The 20,147-nt window shown below is 32.1% G+C and overlaps 1 protein-coding gene and 1 long non-coding RNA gene across 4 annotated transcripts in view; one reads left to right on the forward strand and one right to left on the reverse strand.

Annotated features, from left to right (window-relative positions):
- Positions 1-20,147, reverse strand: part of LOC119069306 — a 481,283-nt gene that overhangs the window by 176,922 nt on the left and 284,214 nt on the right. The gene's annotated exons all lie outside the window — the stretch shown is intronic.
- Positions 1-20,147, forward strand: part of LOC119069186 (phosphofurin acidic cluster sorting protein 2) — a 47,916-nt gene that overhangs the window by 10,335 nt on the left and 17,434 nt on the right. The gene's annotated exons all lie outside the window — the stretch shown is intronic.

Genomic DNA, 20,147 nt, shown 5'->3' on the forward strand with positions numbered 1-20,147 from the left:
GAATGGACCCTCACGTAGTGCCGCGCCACTTTAAATTCAATTTTGCGTTGTAATAATTTTTCTTCGCATTCGGATACAATAAAATTTTCAAATTGAAATATTTCTCTAGGGGCTAGGAATAAAGAGCGACGTAATTGAATGTCAAGTGAAAATAACTGCGCTGTGCGAATGTAAGAACGTTCATTGAATGAGTAATGTGTAAGGCTAATTTTCTGAAATAAGGAAACTCATTTGAATGCAGTTTTTTTTTGCGAATGATTAATTATGCGATAAATTAAAAAATGATTGTTCTGTATGTTTTGACGCCATTGTGAGTATATAAGTAATGCGATATGCCATATAGGTAGACACACTATGTAAATACTGAACGTTCTGCGTTGCGTCACTAGTATAGATTCCTTTAATAAACTCTGGTGTACAATCTTTCATAATCATCTCGTCTTTGACTTTATTAATCATTTCTTTTAACGCAACCGTAGTAGTAATAGAAACAATCGTATTTCCAGTGGATCCAGATTTGCCACTATCGACATCAAATATAATTCTGCGCAAAATTCACAATAGTTATTTGTGAACTCAGTTAGGTAATTTCACCAAGAGCTCAAGGTGGCATTTTCTATTTCTCACCGAGGTCAACACAATGTTTTTCAAACTATCGTTTTGCGAAAATCCGCATTTGAAGAAAATCAAATAAAAAGCGTGTTTCGATATTCAGCCATTTTAGAGGAGAAATAATTATTTTTTCACCTAAAATGGCGCCTCTCAAAATGACATCAAAATGACATTTTCACAACGCTTCATAGTGGACAAAATAAGGATCTACGCAGCGCTAGCATGAAAAATTATATCCCAGTTACGACATTTTGCGCTCATGATAATTCGACGGGGGTTATTTTGTGCGAGTTATTATGGGTGATTTAACGAACGTGAACGGAAGCTAGCTTACAGTTTCATAAAACACGCCCTTAAAATGGATATCAAAATGAAGCACTACATGAATTACTTTTGCTTCGGTAAATAATTTTAAAGGTACGACAGTTTGCAATGTACTTTTTTAAGTGGAATTTGTGAACATACAAGATATAATCGATGTTTACAGAAATTGTAATATTTTCACCGAATGTGTAACCACTCGCGTGCATATAAAATCTTTTCACAGTATGCAACAAAAATGTTAAAACTTCACTTCGAAATTCTTCTGATTTTTGTATTTCTACTTCGTCTTTCAGGCCACCCCTTGTCTCGTCAACCGTTCTATGACTCATACGTAGCTCACATAACTTTAATGATTCCTGCCTTATTACCTTCGTAATGTTTGCAGTGGAACAAAATCAAATAAACAATTTTTCTTTTGAGCTCTTCCTTTTAACTGAACATCAATACATTCGTACGTGATATAACATGATCTACAGACATTACATCGTTCTTCTCTTCTTTTTTTTAAATCAACTTTCAGTGTAAAGAAGAAAAAAATTTATATTTCCGACTGCAAAACGAAACATTTCGGAATGAATAAAGTAAAAAAAAAAATTGCCACAGCAAATCGCAAATCGAAAGAATTTATTTTATACACACCTTGAGAGTGCAGACAGAAATAATTTTATTTGAAAACGATGTTGTAAGCATAATGTCAGTATCAACTGTTTCGACCCCATGCAAAAAGTGTTTTTTTTTCAGATCATTATTTTGCTCCTAATGATCGAACTTGTCAACTTAGCAATGAAAATTGAATATTTCATGTTATCTCGTTTATTTTGCATTATAACTAAATTATTGTATATTTGTGTACACATGCATTACTTCTCACGCAGTGTCGAAGTCTGCGCAAATATTCGTTGACTTGTAGCACAAAGTAGAATATAATTGTCGATTTCTTTCGTATTATTTCAAGTACAGCTCGTAGGTACCACAAACGCTAGACATTCACCCGTACAACAGTCGAAATTGAAGAGATATACAGAAACTGTACAAGAAATAGATATGTTTCCAGACACTTCATGTGTTAGACAGATTGATTTCCTTAAAGTTCATCTTTAGGTTCACTTATTCATTGTAACATTTTGCGGCTAAAATTATGTGACTATTGGACATGACGAACTTAGCATTGTTAGCCTCAATTAATTTATAGGTGAAAGTTAGCAAAAACTGTGATTGAGATACAGTTTTGCAATTTATAATCAAATGAAGGACTAGATTTCTTAATTTTTCATGCTGAAGAAAAATAAAACGAAACTTTCAATCCGAAAATTGATACACCCAAATAATGGTATCCTCTCGTTTACTTCAATGAAACTGCTTCATTAAGTGAATGAAAAAAAAACTTTACACAAAGATCATTTTTCATCGTTTCGAAACGTCCTTGCTGTTGTTGTTGATTTTTTCTGCTCATCTATTTGTAAAATTGGATCAGCAATTCATCTTCGGATTATGATGCTAATCTGTATGAAATGTCACTAGTGATCCATTACATACACAAATTTAAATGACGGACAATTTTCTTGTCAAGATGACCATACATGCAGCAATGATATAAGTATTAACGTTCCGAAACGTGAAATGTGATTTCAAGTAAAAGTGACGCTATTACACAATTTCTATTCGTTCCCTAACACTCAGGGTCATACGTTTTGTTTTGTAATTCAATTTGTTTATCTTCGCTTCTTTGATTGTTTTACTTGTTATATAAGTATGAACTTACTCTACTTATTCTCCAAGGGAGGAGTCATGCCTTCACAGTCATGTAAAAAACTAAATTCATGTAATTTCCGCATAGAAAATCAATATGTTCATATGTTGTTAATCATTTAGCGTTCAAGGAGTAAAAATATTTTCGACATATAGAAGCTATAGCAGCTATATATGCATGTACTGTGTATATTTGTAGCGCAACTGTACACCATCATTTTGCATGGATATTATTTTACATTAACGGAAGAAATTGAAAACCTTTGGTGATATATATTCTTAAACAGCAAAGTTTATTTACCTTTTTTGTTCATTTTCATGTAGGAGTTTGTATTTATGTATCAGCTTTCCGTGCAATATATAGGCTGAAACGAAGCAGCTTTAAAATTGCTCACCGATAATGAACTAGTGATAATGAAAATAGATTTCTTGTCGGGATTGTGCAAATGTTTTTTTTTGCAGCTTTATTCTACACCAGCTGAGTTATTTATGAATTTTAGCTATAGTTAATGCCAGCCTGAAAAAACGACATCTACCTAATTTTACATTGTACCTAAGTGCATAGGCTGTGAATTTTTCTATTAGTTTTCGTCTGAATAAATTCACAACTCAATAATTATGAACATCAACCAAACAGAAATTCCAGTTTTTCCCTGTTTGTAGTATCACAATTTTGCAAAATGTTTGTAGTATCCATTTTGTCTTTATTCCATTTTATAAAAGGTTCCTGTACTCTATTCATAAAAGCAAGAAATGCGCAAAATATTGGATGAATCGAATTTCATAAAAACGTGACTATATTTGTGAAAAGAAAGCCCACCCTCCACCTTCGACGTACTGAAACATTCTGGTTGTAATTCATTTTGCAAAGGACTTTCTCTTTGGTGTCGTTACTTATTTTTGTAAAAACAATAGAATAATCGTGTTTCACTAGAATTGGAAGTTACAACGAGTGGGACGTATGCGCCTACCATAACTTTTCTCAATGCTAGCGAATGAGAGGTTTCTGGAATATGGTTCCCTTTAGCTTGTGTTTTTGTCCAGTTAGTGTTAAAACGGTCTAACTACCTATTTCATTAAAGGAATTTTTCTCCTGTCTTGACTTCCGTAGTTGAGGAAAACCTGACTGAAGCATCGTCTTCAAAAATTGTCAAAATGGTGCTGGTTAAATAGTAAGTCTCGTTCTAATTCGTTCACATGTTTATTCGATTGCGGTAGATACTGAGGTTTCAGGGGATCTTATGAATTTAAAAAATATGTTTGGTCTCCCCAAATAATGTCCTAAAACCCCAAATAGCCGTAATTGCCATGTCTCAAAGTTTTCTGATTACTAAACATTTCTGGCTGCAAATTATTTTCTTCCAAGAAAATATGACAGAGAATTTAATATCGATCGTAGGAAAATTGCCTTCGGTTGGCGTTAAAATATTTCCAAATTTCTAACATAAGTAGAGCGCACCAAACTATTATTTTCATAAGTTACAATAGAAAAGCCATTAGGGATTCAAGACACATATTTCATCATACTATTTAACCACAAAAACATAAATGTTACACGAAAAAGAAATATTTTCGTCGAGAATTTATGTTCCTTTACTATCTACGGTTCAATTGTCCTTTATCCACTTTAACAGGTTCGCGTATAGGTTTTTATCGGTATATAACTGTATAATAATACACAACAGAATACGTTCACATCGTACATATATGTCTAGTCTTTATCGTTGTGACAAATGGAAAAGGGGTTTTATTGAAAACATGTCTGCTAATCAGATTAAGTACTTTGTTGTATTCGCACAACACGCCAAAGCCTCGACGACTAAAGCGGCACAACAAATATAAATTTTTATCAATTATGTTGTCTTCATTAATAAAATAGCTGTTTTTATGATGTTGTTCGATAAGTGATCGATCAGATTTCCGAACAAATCCACTTCAGATTAATTTAAATAACAGTAGCCGCACACACACCGAACATTAACATAACATTGAACATTCTTTAATTCTGTACTTATTATAAAAATAAACAATTCTCGGCTCTAAAATAAAAAAAAAATCCGTTTGCGCCATGAACGCCACATATTTTACAAACAATTTCATGAGTTCTATTTACTTTTCAATTAGTGAAATGTGTTATACTCAAACAATTTATACATATGTTCGATATGCCCAGCGATCTATCAAATTTAAGTGTGTTGAATGTGTGTGAAGAGTGCTCTTTTTCTTCGTCTCTCGTTTCGTTCATAACAAAGCGATCGGCAATTAAATTTATGCATAAAAATGTTCGGCATTTTTTTTTACTATATTTACAATTGAGCATAATATTTTCCAATACGTACGTCTTCATCCGTCTTTGATCATTTTGATTTAAGTGAAACACCTCTTCTATCAAAAACTAATTAGTCCGTACATCATGGTCCGCACTTTTTATACGTTTTGTATGCATATCTAGAGAGTGATGAGATATAATGATCATTTAAAATAACGCTCGAAAGTGTGTGCTCCATATAAAATGTACAATTTTATGTATTATATACACAATTATACAAAAAAAAAAAAATGTTTTTCTTATTTACATTGTACTTAGAACGTTTTAACATTTGCTGAAATGAAATTGAATTTATGGAACAAACGCATGTTCAAATTTATTGTGATAATTAAGCAGTAAACATACTAAAATAGAATATTAAAAATGTTTTGTTTTCATTCTTTTTTTTGCTTCATTCTGTGTATTTACCTTGAAAGTGTCTATCCGAGAAATAACGAGATTGATGTTTTGATTAAAGTTCAAATTCGTACGATCTCTGAAGTGGCAGACAATCGTTTCAGACTTTTCCGGATCAGAGTTCACGTGTTGACAGTTTTATTCGGTTGCATTGCGGTTCATTAATTGATTGACTTAATCATTTCAAGGTGTTTAAGCTGTTTACTTAAAGAGCGAACAGTAACGTTTTATGCCTATCGTTCGCAATAGGTTGTATGATACGGTTGTTAATAAGTTAGACTAAATGTCGAGCCTCATCGTTTCAGAAGCGTATCGCCATATATAACGATGAAATCTATGACTTATTTTGATCAAAGTTTATTGTCTGATATAAAATCTATTATGTCTGTCGTTTTAACAAACATTCCCATATATAGGATCAGGTCAATCCGATTTGATCGTTGAATTTGAATAATGTTGATAACAGATGGTTAGCCGTTTCTGAAAAGTTTCTTATGGCACAAGCAAGATTCGGCGGTATCTTAAAACTTTAGACATACAACGTATTTTTCCGATGAAATCGACCTTCTCTGAACAATTTCGAACAATGTCGGGCATCACAGAAATAATTTTGAATTAAAAAATTTGAGGTAATGTCTTTCCCATTGTCACCATGTCACCAATACAGTTTCCACTGTGAGCTTCAACTCACCATCGCAGACTTTGTCGAGCGAAAGTTCATTCTCTTTATTCTTACTCGTATCATAACATTCGTAGTTTCGTTTTCAATGTTCCAACAGACAACAACAGAATGCTCAGTTTACGATTGTGAGAATACTAAAAACGTAAATAAATATCACGTTGCACACTATCATTATATTCTGTGTTTGTTGATAAATCAAATGGTCGCTGAGTCGCTGTCTGGGCTACGCTATTTCTTCAATTTAATCTATTTTGACACTTTATTTTATTTACCATTCGATTTCTCACATCAAGAGACATTTCAATGAAATGTATAGTTAGGAAAACAACAACTCTCGATGATACGTAATCAGCTTAGTTTTTACTGCGACTTTTTATATGTATACTACAGGTGTACAACCAATTAGAATTTTTATTTTGATAGCGTGTTTAGTCAAGTTAAAATTACCCAACATTTTAACTTAATCGAATGTTAATCCCTACACAATATTCCAATGTTAAAACAGTTTGAGCTCTTCTCGAATGTTTCTTAAAAAGATTTTTTCAAATGATATGCTTTGTCACGCTATTAGAAATTCTTTCGGCTACATTCATTTAAACGAAACGAAGTTTTTTTTTCCTTCTTTTAATTCGTACGACGACATAATTAATTTGAGTTTTTGTCAGTTTTCGAAATGAACTTTAATATTCTTTGCGCGATTCTTTACGAAAAAATGATTAGATTATAAATGTGTTGACCCGGGAACACTCCACTGGAGAATGTTATGAAAGTCTTTATTTATACGGAGACGTATTTGTGTATAAATTGAGTTAATTTTTGATTGCTTTCTTATTCGAATAGATTAATTTTTTTAATTTTTTTTTGTACAATTATCTTGGCACTAAGTACCTAGCGACAGTAATAGGAACAATTTATTAGTACTAACTTTCAGTTCGATTCGTCTATACAAATGTTCTAATCGCAATCAGAATTAATGATTTATTGAAAACGTTTTCGCCATTGAAACAATGGGCGGTAAATCTTTTTCGACTCATAGCCCAACAACAAACGACGCTGTATGTATATATAAATTCGCTGCTCTAACGTCATCGGATTTTCCTTGTATCATTTAAGAAAATTACACGAAAACCAACAATGCATGACAAATGTGAACCGAGTAAATATAACTTAAGTATATCAAATCGTTTGATTCGTGTCGTGAAAAATACATTTTCTCTGCGAAGAAAAACTAATCTAAATTTCCGGGGGCGTCATATAAATATCAGCAGTAAAACCTTTATGCCAAACCGAAAAGAAGAAGAAAAAAAAACATTGTGTGTTGTCGTGTCAACATAAATGATGTTGATGTTGAGTTTCGCAAGCCAGAAATAGTAAATGAAATTTAATTCAATTCAATTTTGTTTTAAAAGCTAAAGAAACAATATAAATTGAAATTTTTCGGTGAATGGATCGGAATTCGATGTATTGATCTTTTGATTGGATATTTTTACTCATTCCATTCCATTTCATTGAAAGAATTCGTTAAATCTGTCGGAGCTGTCAATGCATTTCAACCTCATAAAACCTTTGTTCCAAATATAATAATAATTGGACTCAACCACAGATAAGGTGAATGCTTTTCTTAATTCGGTCGAAAAGAATGAATCCATTTAATAACAGACGCCCAATTCAATCGGTCTAATTAGTCAAATAGTTTCTTATGAATTTAATTGAATGAGAAAAAGCAATTAAAAAACGGTTAAAATTAAAATATAATTTCATTTAAACGTTGAATATTGGCTGCGAAAGCTAACAAAAAATTATTATTATTGTAATTGCGGCTGAATCTTTAACCCGCGAAGACAATTTATTTAGTAATAACATTGTCACTGCCAAATAATGTTGCAAACTGTGCAATTATTTAATGCCAGAATTTATTTTCAGAGGCATTACCATTCAATGAATGCTAAAAGCGAAAATATTTGATTTCGAAACAATTGCACTAAATAAAATTTAATATTTTGTTAAATGCCTGGCATATGGAAGCACTTTCGCGTAAAATAAAGAGAAGAAAACACAAATGGATATGTAAACCAATAATTTATTGATATGCAAACAGAGTAAACAGCTGTTTGGGGATTATGTGATAAATTGAGAGGTGTTCACTTGTTTCGGAATATTTTAATTGTTTTCTTATCTTTACTCCAATTCACAGACATTTATTTCTTTTTCAAGGAAATAAAATTACCGCACGGAATTTATTTGTTTAACAGTTAGCGTTCAACATTTTGCATTTTTTCTGTACAACATTTTTTTTCAGATAAATTCAATGAAATACCCCAGATACCCATAATGAATAGAAGTTCAAGGTTTTTATTTGAGTCGTATCCATTGGAGCATTTCCAATTTACTAAATAAATTAATTTCTTTTGCACTCGTCATGTACTTTAACTGAATTTAATTCGGTGTTCTGTTACTAATCATTTGAATCATTTTTCATCCGAAATTCCACTTACCAACAATAAATGCTCTGAGATCCAAAGCTATTTTAATATTATGATCAATCGCAGAGGCAGCACAACATTTTTCTTATTTTTAATTTTTGACAAACGGAAAGCGTGTTGTTCGTTTAATCTACTACTTCATTCGTTTAATTAACTTTACTACGTTTCTTGGACCTGTTTCCTGATAAATACCACTTCGTTTTACTTGGATCATTAATTACATAAAGTGCAACATATATTAGTGAATTATAAGAAAAATGAAAGTTGTGTTTTTTTTACTGTTGTCGACGGTCTTTAATTTCGGTATGTCACACATCCCCATTCTGCAATTAACAATTCACTTGTCGCTGCTTATGACACACCTTTATCCCGACGCAGCAGTAATAATTATAGTGAGACAATGAGATACAATTCTAAGTTAATTGTTCTTGATTTTTACCGGATGAAGGACCTCGAACTTTTCTTACTCAATGTCAAGCTGTCTTTATTTTCATCTTTTTTTAAGATTTTGCATCAGTGTCACTGACCCAAATAAATTTATTTTCAATTATTCGTGGGAAATATAACTTTTCGAACGTAGTGAGTAATTAGCAGTATTTTTGTCGAACATTGTTACAAGAATCCTATTACCGAGACAATGTTCACACCGTAGCCGATAATGCTACCATAATAACCTGTTTAGCCAATAAATCTTTAACCGAATTTCTGTTTTCATACAGAAAATAAAGTAGGTTTCCATGAAAGCAGATAAAAAACAGCGAAAAAAATAAATAAATTTTCTTGTCGAAAGATTCTGTTCGCATTAAGTTGACAAAAGCATAATAGATGTCAGAAATCAGTTCAACGGAGATTATGTGTGCGTTTTTTGTTGTATTTTATTTTATTTTACACTCAACCAAATCCAATCTACAGACGAGATTGCGAAGCTATTTTCAGAAACATAGAATATTTCAACCATAAATTTCTTAACCTTTAAGGAACTTGTGTGGAAAAGAATGTTGAACGAAAAGAAGAAAGAAATTTTTGGAATTATTTTAATGAATTGTAAAATGTGACATATTGTTCGAGCCCGAAGTTCGAGCATTCATTAACTGGTGGATATCAAATACAAATATTTTTATTTTATTGGCTGTTAAAATGCCTCGGTGTGAAGTATTAGGGTCTTTGAAATTACAAATAATTTTCTAAGTTCGCTGAACGTATATACAACCGTACACAAATCTTCAGAACGACGAGACATGGAGATAACATTTTAAAAGTTTGAATGAATCGACCCAGAAGCATTGTTCTGTAATTCGTTCTTTCTCGTTCGAAAACAGTATTAAGGAACGAAAGCATAAAGGAAATACGTATGGGGCCTTCCATAAAGTACTTGGTTACTCTCTTTAGAGGTGGAGGAGTGGTCTGACTAATTTTTTTTTACATTTTCCCCACACATTTTTGCGAAGGCAATTCACAATTTTTCATGGGCTTACCCCCGAGTTTATTTAATCGGAATTGTTGGCAGTTAGAAAAATTGAATTTGAAATTTTTCATTGATTTTTGGTCAATTAATAATCTGTAGAAGATTGTAAAACTTCTTTTGAAAACTGCCTCCGGATTATTGTATTGTCTCTTAACGGGAAAATATTTCCCAACTCATTCCAATCCATTTTAGACAACCGTGCACCGAGATTTACCACTTTTCAATTGTAAAAGATATTTTGAGACAAATTTAAACATGTCACAGAACTGTTTTATTGAACAAATATGTGGTTCTATTTACACGATGCCTTAGTTCGAACCGTACAACGATTTCAAATAGATTCTCCCTTTTATCAGGCCAACAGAAGTAGATAAATGGCAATATATACATGGTAGTTCGTTTTTCATGTGGTTGTGTAACGTGAAAGAAGAAGAAAAATTGTTTGTTCACTTTCACATGTTTATTGAAAATAGTGTCGAATGCCTTTTATCACTTGTTTTTGTTATTACAGACATAAAATCGTTATCGATTTTATGTAGATTTTGCTGTGTAAGTGCAACAATGCTCCGAGCTTATTCCGCAACAGATTGGTGTTGGCTTTGTTGTTTGTTTCCTTGCATTTTAAAAGTATATTCGCCTCCGAGTGTCAGGGTAACCGAAGAATTATCTTTCCTTAGCATACCTTCATCTCTAGACTTAAATACCTGCTTCTGCAGCTAACATCTAACTTGAAATTAAGAAGGTGAAAATTTCTTTGGAGCAGAGAATGTAATAACTTCAGTATTCACACCTCACTGATTTGTAGGTTCCATATCCCAATATTTTTTTTACATGTCATAGAAACTGAGTCCTGCTCGCATTATCTCACGCCCACACGTTCTGTCGTAAACAAGAAAAATTCCTAAAAAAAACTTCACAGAACTGTAGATTTGCTATCTCGGCTATTTTCATTACCAATTCTAATTAATTTGACAAAGAATAATTAACGAAAATAGAAGCCCCAGCCGCCAATGGTACTAAAGTGCTACTCGCACCCGGATGCAAATAGTCAATACAAAAAAATATCGAATTTAATTGAATTGATTCGGGGCAATTGATAAAGACGTTTGATCAATTAAATATCTTGAAAGAATTCACTTCAAAGCACGAAAAACCATGTGACTTTCTTGAGATTGTGGAAGTAACGGTTAATATTTATTTATTTTTTTTTTGTCATTTATATGAAAACCGGAACTCCACATACACGGGGTATTGGTATAATGTTAACATTAAGTATCAAATTACAATAAAATTTGAAATGTTTCATTCAATGACTCGTATCGATTTAGGTCACCAAATTGTCATATAGACTTATTAGCTGCATTTCCATCAGCGCTGGTAAATGCTGATAAATTTAACCATCGATAAACTTGACATTGCAACATAAAACACTCTCAAAATTAAATTTATCCGGATGATTGCTGATAAAGTTGTTGTAGGCTCGGAGCTACTTTTCGAGATAAACAACGCATTAAGTTTAAATGTGTGTCTCGGAGTGATTGTAAGAAATAACTAATGATCAACAATGATCAATTATTCATTTAGTTGTTGGTATTTGTTGGTTTCTCTCAAAGTTTTAAATTTTTGCTAAGGTGATGGAGCATCGTATGGGTTTCTTTCTCGTATTCTCCTGTCAAATTCAATTTTTCTGTCAAATTTAACTATACGTCACGTATATCGACGAGTTACATTTATCAGCTGACGAGAATTGGGCTATTGTAAATATCCAATCACTTAATATAGGTCATCATCTCGCACCTAAGATATATGTTAAAAGAATTGCAGTTCAACTGTTGAACGTCCAACATAAATTCATTCACTTTTATTGTCAAGTGGAATAGATGACAACAATCTAATTCTATTTGATTGAATTATCTATTTTTTATGGAAGTGAATTATATATACAGTACGTACCCGATGTGTGTATATATGTGTGTTCAAACTATTAATGCTAATGTGTTACCATAACTAACTATAAAATTTAAACGAGTGGCATATTAAATAATGATAACTGTTTTAAAAATAGATGATAATATTTTATTTTGTACATTGTAATGTATGCCAAGGAAAGAGAAAGTAATTTTCAGTATTAAAAACATTATCTCCACTGCAAACGTTTCAATTTGTCTACGGATCGTGAACATTATTTATGAACTTGAATGAGTGGTGACTGTGTAATATTCAATGGGCTCGTACAAGAACGTTGAACAGAATCTCATTGATTCGTAAACCATCGTTTGTTTTCCTTGGAACATTTTGTTTCAGTTTCCGCGAAGTTATTTCTTCTTTCGTTTAATAGACTGACTATAAATCTACGTGAACACATCCTTAAACATCCCGTGGTTCTTATTTGTCTCGAACTGAATTTACATCATCAAAAGCAAACACTTCGATACTGAATCACGCCGATACGGAATGAGCTCATTTCAAGCTACCCACATTAAGTTCTATAATGAAATCTAAATGGAGCTTGAGAGAATATTACGATAAATTTGATTTGTTCGAAAGGTTGAATATTAACGTGAGCAAATTAGTTTTGAGTCAATCTCATGCCTCTTTAAAACCGAAAGTGTGCGGTTTCATTATGCCTGTATGTCAACATTCGTTCGTTATTACTAATTTTTCGTTTTCAAGTTCACGATTGAGAATTATTCATTTAATTAACCCATCACAATCGAAATACATAATTTATGAAAGATAACAATCGTTTCGTCGTTAAAATTTACATTTTTTTTTCTTGGCATAATAAAAAATTCAACTTTTTTGAATTCTTTTGATATTTTTTTCCTCTCTCTCAACTGATGCTGAACATGTCTAATGTCTACACGTACGTCTAGTCATCGCATAATAATATTTTGTAAGATATGTACATAATAAATGATTGCCATTGGTGAAACTGTAATAGCCAACCAATTCAAATCCATTTTTATTACACAATGACGATGCCAGACAAAAAGGAAGTCAGATTTTTTTTCCTCCATAATCTGAAGATATAATACAAATTGAGTTTCATGAATATTGAAGAATGACACGGATAAGAGGCCACTTTCCTGAAGTGCAACCCTATATCTAAACCTACGCAATCAATACGCCCACGGCTAATAATTTAGTCAGTAAGCTATCGCATAAATCAACCCTTCCGTTAAGCGCTTTCGTTTAAGTAAACGAAGGGAGCGATACGAAATATTGCTTTCCATGTGTTCGAAAGCTACATCTGCTCTACAGTTGGCAGAATGTCTTCGCACATATTTGTAAGAGTTGATTTAAACTCAATTATCGTTTCGAAAACGACGTTTCCGAGAACATTTTCATTCATTCAATTCGACGTAAACTCACTCACACCGAATGTGACTCGTACTCGTATAATATGCGCGCGGTGAGTCAATGTATAAATCATTTAAATTAGTAACATATTTAAGATTTCACTATGGCGTGCATCAAATCATTTTACGCTTTGGGAACTCGCAAATCAAATATACGCTCATGACTAATAACTACACTACCTGCCTGTAAAAAATAAAAATATTTTCATGTGACTTTTATTCATGAAATTGATACTGTTGAATTAATGATACAGTAGAACTCGAAATTGCTACGCATAATGTATCGTAATATAGGGGAGTCGAGAGGTGTTGTATTTTAACAGTGCGATTGATCTTCAAAGTTCGACATCCGGAGTTGTTGCATTATATTAGAGGGGAATGAATAGTGGAAGGAGAATAGGGAAGAACCGTCTGACTATTTGTCTTTTTAACGTATCACGATCTTGATAATGTAAATATATTCTCGTATCAATGTATTCAATGTTTCGAAAATCAATATATGCTTGTGCAGCCGTGGTGGTATTTGCGGAGTTAATATTGCTATTGTTTAGACATGCATGAGTAAAGACTTGACGGTAATTTTACTACTGCCAGCTATTTATTTGGGCGATAAAATCACTGTTTAGGGTCAGATGTTGTTTTTGGATGAAATAAATGAACAATTAGCTACTGAGAACAAATTACCAACCTACGAAGAACCCAAAAATGAACAAAAAAACTTTAGGTCTCCATCTGAGTTCTTAAAATTCGTCTCTTCTTTCTGCTGGTATATTTGTCATCGACGCGACGTATCCAAAGTCACAATGACTAATTGAAATAATGATGAAAAGCGAGGAAACAAAGAAGCTGAGTTTTGACTTTGTTAATAAAGTTAAACTTTAGAAATTTGAAAATGTAAGCACGTAAGACCAATCATTTCGTAATAATAGGTCAGTGTGCAGTTTAATGCTATAACGTAGAGCCGCTTTTCAATCTAAATAATGCTTGAGAATGTTATTGAAAATAAATTTGCCGAAATTTTCATTTTGTTCACTTGGCAACTCACTGAATTTTTGTTGAACGTTATATAGTGACCGATATAATGTTGTGTGTTATAATAAAAATCGGGTCATTTTAGAGGCATAACGTCGAACAATTTTTTGCATAGAATGTCGATTGAGGTAATTTGGCAAAACTTCGAACCCCCGTTGAAAAACCAAATTTTCGTTGACATTCTTCAGTTCTTTATTTAGCACTCAAAAATGAAATTTGTCAAATAATGTAACAACATGCCATAGGTTTCAAACAACAGCTTTACGAGGAACTGACATTCATAAGTGCATCAATCCTATCCTCAAGAAAGAACCGAAACATTTCTGACTTTTTTTTTTAAACTGCACAATCTAAAAGAAAAATGTGTAAATGTCACAATTGAATATCAAATATCTTTGATTCCACCTTAATAACTTGATTATTATCTTAAAGTCTCTATACATAATCTTATCTTATTAAACAAACAAAAGGTAAATAAAATATTTTTTTCACATAATTCTCTCAAACAAATTTAAATGCCATCACTGGAACAAGACCTTGGAGAATTTTTTTTGTAATTTTAAATAAAGAACATTGAGCACATTACGCGGTTATCGTGTAAGGTGCCACCCTACCAATATATTTCCATTTAATGTTTGAAGCATCGATTAAACTTTAGACATTTGTTGAAAATGAACATGAAATTAGGCCTGGGAATGTAATAAAAGAAAGAAAGGAAAAAAACATTACTTTGATGTTATTATAATATGTATACGTACGTACAACATATTATTGACTAGAATACCAAATCAGGGTTCTATATTTAGAAAATAAATTTAAAAATTTATTATCGAAATGAGCTGAAAGTTTTACCACAAAAAGGAGTATTCGTGTTATAGTCGTCACATAGTCGTCATTAATTCATAATGTTTTGCTGGAAAGTCTGCATTCAACTTTCTTGCAATGAGAAAGTATTAGGAGCAATTTTCCCAACTGCAGCTATATTCTATAGCTTATTCGATCCTCTCCTCCTCAAGCCTACATAGTTTTAAAATTCTGATGATTTACATATCGTCATTATTGCAAGCGAATTGAAATGTGTTTCATATCTGGGTGATGTGAAGTCGTGGAGTGTAGTAGCCTGGGAGCGAATAGGTCAACAACCCTTGAACACTTTTTAACAAGCATATATTCCTTAGATTACTAAAGTATCTACCTATACAACTAGCGAGACTTAGTTTCAATATTCTGTAATATAGAAGTTCAAAGTTGGTAAAACGTGACCATAGAGAATTTTTAACGGACCGCACTCGGGTCAAGTTATTTTTCTTTTTGCGGTCAACAGTATACACAATACATCATAATGTCGTCCTCTGTCTCAGGAGTATTTATTACCCACTACCGACCAACCACCAAACAGGGCTCAGGCGATATAAATCGTAATGTAAGTCAACTGCACGAAGCTCGCGGTTTTTTTTTATTTTCAAAAAAAAGCGAGTATTTAAAAAAGAATCAACACTGTCCACGAGAATCAGAAATCCACTACACCCCAGTATTGTCAACGTTCATGCATTAGCCTAGTACTCATTATATTCAAATTAAAGTACAGAAATAAAACTACAGAAGCAAAATTCATTCCAGAAGCTTAACAAAATTCTCGTTTGCATACAAACTTTAATCCGATGCCTTAACAAATTTAACGATAAACGGCATGAAACATGCTAGATAAAAAGCATAAAAAAAGATATAAAATACATGTCGTCTGATTGTGCTATAATATGTTGGATTTTCATTCACCATTAAGTGAACTATATGTGTGTATTATAATAAGCAAGCAAATACAGCACAGCGGAATCAACAGTCGACAATTTGATAATTTACTATCTAGAAACTAAGTCACACACTGTGGAAACAACAACAAAAAAAAAACGAACGAAGTAAATAAATAGCCAAAGTTTTATCGAAGAAAAACTATTTCTAGTCGGAAATATAATTTTGTGAGACAAAAATGACAGAATGAATCAATGTCTCAAAGTACACAAAGTTCCATTAACATAAAATTAAAGTCATTAAAACTAATACTTTTTTTTGTTTCCTTTACGGTTCAATGGATTGTAGTACAGTATGATGAAAATGAAATAAATTTTATTGATTGATGGTTGACAATAAATCATGTTATCGTTATAACTATATAACGGTTAAAAAGGCTGTTGAACTATTAAAACGTTGATGGGTTTTAGTTTGTCATAGTCGTTTTTTTCGGGTTAAATTGTACATTAAAAAGTAATAATTGTCCGTTGTTTGTGTAGTGTTTCTTCCATAACACATTGGTCGCGGTCGGGGCACAACCCTTTTTTTCAGTTCCACTATATACGAACAATTATCAGTTATAATGTGGCTTGAACATATTCGATGTACTTTATTTCAAAAAAGCGTTTATATGTAATTGATGCTATATTACATCAATTAAGTAATTTGACTTCATTTATTTATCATGATTAGAATCGTTTATAGATAGTTAACCGAAATTATTAGTTTTAAAATATTTAACCATACTCGATGTTATTATTGTCTGAGTCAAAGCGAACACGAAAGATGTCGTGAACCGTCTGATTTATAGATGTGTTCAACTATTTAGACAAATTCAAAATCATTTTGAGTCTGTTAAATACATAAAATTGGAATCCTAAAACTAAAACTAACAAAAAACCAGTGGATGTAGAAGTACAGTTAAAGTCAACCGAATTTGTATCTAAGTTTATTTCAGCTGTTCTACTTAACCATCTGGTCCACTCATACACAGTCATAGTGCTTATACCGTATAAAGATCTATTAGCAACGGCCGAATTCCCAGTCAGCGTTGTTAAACTGAACAGCTGTCAAGGCTCTATTATTGGTAAATTTACCGAATATTTACTGAATTTATCGAAACATTTGACAGCTGTCAAATTAATCATCTCTAACAGGCCATTGATTCATTGAAGCTTGGTTTTTGTCCAGTTACTGAATTTAACAGCACCGACGAGAATTTGTGTGAGTGGATGAGTTGATAAAATATCTATGAAGCTAGACACAAACGTGGTGAACTTAATATAACTGAATTTACTAGGTAGGACTATAATACTAGGTGGGACATAAAACTGTTCGTACTGTTTTAAGACTATAATTAAGAAATTTTCACAGACCCTCATTATGGGATCCCCTCTTTACATTTAGAATCTTCCAATTTCACAAGTGTAAACATCGCCTCAAACAAAACCGAAGACAGAGTCATGACAGAAAAGACATTTAAAGTTTAAATTGAGGTATATTTAGTAGATATTGGTGTAAAAGCCTTCGAAATAATTTAGTGAATTATTTCCTAGCACCGTAAAAAATTCATTGTTCATAAAACCCTTTCATAAAGTAATCATGGCGACAAATATTTATTATAAATTATTAAGTATTTCCGCTACACATTCAGTTGTTGTACGGTTTCATGAACCATGAAATGATGGCACCACACGACAATAGGTAATATTCGTTGATATTTCTTTATTTTTTTAAATTAAGAAAAGCGATAATGACGCGTTGGCCTACATGTTTTTGATACAACCAAGGAAGATTATTTGTTTGTTGTCTTGTTTCTTCGTTTTTTTTTGTTCATACTGATAGAACATAAGTGGATTGGAATTTATTTCGAATATAAATGTTTCCATTCCATAAATTTTATTTCGTTTGCAAAACTAATGTTACACAGCAATTTACTAAACTCATATCGTAACAATAATGTTCTCGACCTAAAAATAATTGTAAAATGTATTTATCCTCAACATGACAACATTTGTTATGCGAAAATGGACGGATTTTATAGTGCCATAAAATCGGATTAAAGCAGTGTGACATTCCACGAAAGACTTTAATTTCCGACCCATGTGTGAACGATAAATATTTTTCCAGATATTTACGTTAACTGAACGGTGACTGAATGTATTGCAGTTGCACTAGAATACTCGAACTGCTTGTATAAACGACGAATACTCAACTAGAATCAGTTGCACATAGATTCGACAGTCATGCATGAATGACAATGTGGATATATATCGAAGTGAATTCTTTATGATAATAAAGAAATTCTTATAGAAAATCAACGAACGTTGAACACCTTAAAGACGTCCAAAACTTAATAATAACGAAGAAGAAAAAATCATGAAAGATTTTATAGAAAGCAGCATACGTTATACGGTACACACACAGAATTTATTGCTCTTAATAATGTTAATATAATGCAATATATTATTACGTACAAGAATCCATGTCAGCTAATTTGATGATCGTAAATAAACTTTTTGTTCAACATATCCGAACACTTGTAAATCCAATTACTAAAGTCATGCTCATGACAGACAAGAAACATCTTCTTATAAGAGGAGTAAATAATACGCAGTTTATAAGTATTATTAGCCACTTGTGCTCACTGAAACACTCAAATAGACAAAATACAAGATGTATTGACGGAATTGAAGTTAAGTGGATCAAATTTCCTTCTGCTGGATACTTTTTCGTTTTATTTACTTACTTGTGAGCAAAAGATTACGAAAAATTAAACAACAACAAAAAATCTATGAAAAGAGACGACCACTTTTTCAATTACGTTGTCTCCAAGTAAATATTGATAACATCAAATTTCAGAGGGATGATATACTAGGCTATAAATATATAATAGTACACCCAACCCAACGTTCATAGTATGAAGGACAATATTACAACGACAAAAAAAATCTGCTTTCATCTCGTTTTTTATAAATGTTTAAGCATTGTTTGAGATAAGAAGGCTAAAAAGTGGAGGAAAATATAATTTTGTAAATTTTATAGTGACCATTTTTTGCCTAATCCTTTTGTGTACCAACAGTTCGAACAATAACGACAATATAGGTCTGTGGTTTACTCATTTAATTCAACAAGGAACTCTGACAACACGAAGTTCTCGTATGTATAAAGTGAAACATATGTGTGGTGTATAGTTTCCATATAAAATAATTTCTAATTTAATATAAACAGGGAAAATGCCTGTGGCTGAACCAGACATGCCATTTCCATTCCTTTTTATCCTTTCAGTAGAGAAAGTATTTTGTTTTGTGTTGTCACATTGGACGACGTTACTCGAAAAAAGATAATTTTAAATGACAAAACAAGCAGTAGCCTTCCAATTACATGCTAACCTATCGTTCTAATAGTGTTCCATTAGTCTCGTCCTTTCCGTGTTGTTATAACATGGGATCAATAATTATGTTGCACTTATTAGAGCTTTCCTCTGATTTATTTATTTTTAGTTTAGCTGAGGACAATATTAATGGAATATTTAACTGAAAAGTTTAGCTTTCCACAATATCGTTGGCTACGGTTCAACCTCTTTCGTTAAATATTGAAAAAATTAGTGAATGCTTATGAGAGCATCCATTCTCAAGAGAAAAAGTAGATGACTTTCGATGCGATATGTTCTTGTTATTGCATTTAACAGCAATGGATCCTTTGCAAATTTGTAGCCTGTATTTAGGAGGAAAATGTTCGTTTTTTGATGATTTCTCTGAACCAAAATATTTTTTTTTAAGTAAAGCCATTAAATCACGCAAAAATGTGTTTCTTTTGAAGGAAAAATTGGTTTGTGAGTCAAAACTTAAACTTGGAAAAACCTGTGCAGATTTCATCAATTTACACAATCTGCACAGGTTTCTCCAAGTGGGCTAAGTTATGA

This window comes from Bradysia coprophila, assembly GCF_014529535.1.
Source record: "Bradysia coprophila strain Holo2 chromosome X unlocalized genomic scaffold, BU_Bcop_v1 contig_26, whole genome shotgun sequence".
In the NCBI taxonomy this organism is placed as follows: Eukaryota; Metazoa; Arthropoda; class Insecta; order Diptera; family Sciaridae; genus Bradysia; species Bradysia coprophila.